The sequence below is a fragment of the Callorhinus ursinus genome, unplaced genomic scaffold, assembly GCF_003265705.2.
Source record: "Callorhinus ursinus isolate GAN/ISIS: 27379988/994484 unplaced genomic scaffold, GSC_fseal_2.0 scaffold29, whole genome shotgun sequence".
Taxonomy (NCBI): domain Eukaryota; kingdom Metazoa; phylum Chordata; class Mammalia; order Carnivora; family Otariidae; genus Callorhinus; species Callorhinus ursinus.
Window position 1 is genome coordinate 19,274,474 of NW_027397091.1, and position 3,743 is coordinate 19,278,216.

The following is a 3,743-nucleotide window of genomic DNA, read 5'->3' on the forward strand; positions in this document are numbered from 1 at the left end:
GTGTGTATCTCACTCCAATCCCAGGCTCATGGCAGGCACTGTGATACATTACAACTCTCTTTGCTCCTCATCCAGAACTGGCTTCATAATGAAAAGGTTCTAGGTTGTTACTACCCAAGAAGTGAAACCTCTTTGATAGACCTGCCTTCTCCATGGTTTGTTAAAATTATCAGCAAAGGGGAGGCTCCAAGTGGCAGAAGCTGCTAGTTGTTTGTGAATCTCAGTCCTTCCTTAGTCAGAGGTACAAACATGGCTCCAACTCCCCTGCAAGTCTGGTGGCCTTGTGACTAAAATCTGTCCAACGGGATGCAAGCAGAAAGGATGTGATCGTTCTCCTGGAGGGGCAGGAGGGAGCTTTTTCCTCCTTCTCACTGGACAAGAGCTATAGAGTAAAGCAGCCCCTATGCTCCCAGAGACAGTAGCCAGGATTGACAATGGAAAACTGCCTACCTGGACAGTATGTCTTATCCTGGATCATTAAGTTAAACAGTAATAAGCTTCCACTGCATACCGGCCACTGTATTTGCAGTCTATTTGTTACAGTGCCTTAGCCTGCACCTCTACTAATGCATATGGCCAACCGGAGAGCACTCCCCTTCCCTACTTTCCCTGAGTCCTGTGCTCTGTTCTAGACAGCCTTCCAGGAACTCAAGGCTGGAGAAAATAAAACACAGTCATTTCTTATGAAAATATCCAGGGTTGCTGCTTTGGAAGCTAAAAATAAGTGAGTGTAGCATGTAATAATTCAGGAAAAGAGGAAAATGTCAACTCCATTCCTGCCTTTGACCTGCGTGTGGTCCAGGAGTTTGAAGGAAAACCACAGCTGTCACTGGACAAAGAAGCAGGGAGCCAGATACTCTGAGTACCTGTAAGTTTGTGCTTGCACAAGATTTTGCAGATAATTTATTTTTCTGATTAAATGGCATCTAACCAGAAGTTACTTTTTAAACACAAACCTTTGTAATTTGACTGTTTTTATTCCCACCCTGGTAATTTTGTTTACCAACCCTCATTGTAACTTTCTTTGATATTGGAGAATGTCAGTGTCTCAAAGTCATCACTCTGATGGACATTGGAAGATGGAGATAGGACTGAGTCCATCACTCATGGAAAAAAATATTTTTTTTAAAAGATCCACTTATTTATCGCTTCTCGGCCTTTTGGCTAAGATCAAGTGTAGTATCTGTTCTTATCAGTAAAAGATCCACTTATATCCCACATCAGTTTGCCTAATATTCCTTTTTCTAAGGGGAGGAAGCACAGAATACCCAGACCGGGGTGAACACTTGCCTTTCACCAAACAGGAGGAAGGAAATGGGACCTTTATCTAAATGTAAAAACTTTTCCTTTTGCCATTATCAATATCATGTCAACAAGGCAACAATCTGCATACATTTGTCATGTTTTCTAACACCCGCTTTTTGGACAACAAAGAATTGCCCACATTTTTTTTTTAAGCCTAGCTGGGAGAGAAACAATGGGAAATGAATATAAAATGATCACATTGCTTCTCCTAATGACTGGTGTTTCCTTCACCAGGGACACCATGAGACCAGAAGCTCCTGTTGTTTTCTCATTCTTGGAGTCGATGACCCACTGGTGATGCAGGAGTAAGTATCCCTGTCCATCTGGTGGAGCACAATTTTTGTTGAATGAGAAAAAGAGAAATAGTTGGTTTTCTTCCCCCCCCCTTCCATTTGTGCTAAATATGTAAGAAGTTAAAAAGTCTTACCCAGAATCTGGCATGTGAGTAGAGACTTCAAAAGTCAATAATGTAAAAAACAAAACAAAACAAAACAAAAAAAACCAAAAGTCAATAATGTGACCCAAACCTGAACCTTTACAAACAGTTTCCAAAGCCCAGCTGAGAAAAAGTGCAGGTGTGCTATTTGATTGCATTTCTCTTTGCCACAAAAGATCCTACTTGTTTCAAGTTACTCTATTTGAAGTGCACTTTTCCTGTTGTTTTAATTTGCGTGTGAGTGCAAACCTCCTGAGAACAAGGACTCCCATTTGATTCGCTCTTGGTGCATTCCTCTCCCAGAGGTTTGATCTTGATGCCCCAGCTTGTACTCTCTCCCTCCTCCATCCCACCCCCTACGGGTGCTTCCTGGGATCATCTTCAAGATCAATGACCTGCTCTCAAAATCCTCATCACAGGTCCACTTCTGGGGCAGCCCTAACTAAGATCTCTCTCTCTCTCTCTCGTACATTTTGAACAAACTCAGGGCATAAGAGCAGCTATGTGAAAAATACAATTTTCTTTATTTTTATTGACAACTTAACTATTATTTTCAGCCCCCATTCCATTTGGTGTCTCAAGGAAACGGGGGTTAATTCAGCATCACCACTTGTGCTCCCTGGAAATGTGTGTAGTTTGGGAGCATCTAGCCCTGTGTCAGCAGAAGTGTCTGGGGGATGCTGGTCAATGCTACCATTAATGCCACTTGCTGAAGCTTCCTTCCACCATTGGATTTCTGGGGGTTCATCCTTGGGCATCCTCTTCTGGTCCTTGTGTTCACTGGCTCAGTGTACCATGTCTGTGCAGGTTGTGGGCTTATGGGGTACATTCTACAGCTCCCACACCATGTTGTGGGAAAGTTTACATTAATAGGAACTTGAGGTTCTGTGAAGGTGGGTGCATCAGAATTTAAAGTTTGTGGTTCCTGAAAGTTGTTTCAGAGGTCAATTCTATGTTTTTATCCCAGTGCATATCATTTATTCTTCCTGAGAACTGAAACCAAGAAGGATTGATTTCCAGACATCTGTTAAATAATACTGAGCCTGGTGCACTTTCCCCATGCCTCTGTTGCATTTTCTATTCCTAGAAGATAAGACCCTCAACCAACTAAATAGTTTATTAATTAAGACTAACACTTGCTCAAGATTCACTTCAGGACCCTCGCCTTGCTGTGCGCGCCAATTCAAAGCTGTTATGTCATAAACTGCCCAAACTCTAAGACCCTACAGATGTTCTCCCGTGACTTCATCATTCTGAGACATGGCCAAGTCTCCCAAGGCCATGTTCTTGACTGACACAGTTGAGTGAACTGAACTTTTCTGGGTCGACAGGTTTTTTGGATGATCTCCTGGGGAGTCAATAGTAGACTATTTCTTGCCACATGGCTGTGAATCAGTGAGCAGCCTTATCCATTGTGAATAATTGTCTACATACAGAAGTCAGTAATTTATCAAAGGACAAAAGAAAAGTAAGAAGGGCTAAATCATACACTGAAGAACGACACTTAATGGACAAAAAGGAGTAATTAGCAAAAGCACTAAAGATGACCCCAGCTTCAGAGTCTCTAAAGGCCATCTGTCTGCCACCCTCTTGCAAAACACTGACATCAGGCTGGTTAGAAAGTCTGGTGAGCAGGAGGGGATGGAGATGCCTATGGGCATGTCTGAGACTATATTAAGTCAGTGGACATGGAGAGTCATTTCAGAGCTGACAAGTCCCAAGGCCTGAATTTAGTTTATGCTAAGGTGGCTCTGCTAGTACTAGGTAACAGGGTCTCTGTGGAAAGCCATGACAAAAGACATGGGAGATCATTGTGTGGCAGTGACCTGCTGTAACTTCCTTCTGAAGTGGGTGGTTCCCACCCCTACCCCAAATCCAACTACATGTCAGCATGCACACATCCCATTTCAAATGATTAACACTGGGACAACACCAAGCATCAGTCTCGGCCATAGAGTCAATAGGATGCGTGCATTTCATAATGAAAATTCACAGGGTTCTA

The 3,743-nt window shown here is 42.8% G+C and overlaps 1 pseudogene; it reads left to right on the forward strand.

Annotated features, from left to right (window-relative positions):
• The first annotated feature begins 1,144 nt into the window (after positions 1-1,144).
• On the forward strand, positions 1,145-1,288 carry LOC112828158 (U2 spliceosomal RNA; annotated as a pseudogene).
• The last annotated feature ends 2,455 nt before the right edge of the window (positions 1,289-3,743 follow it).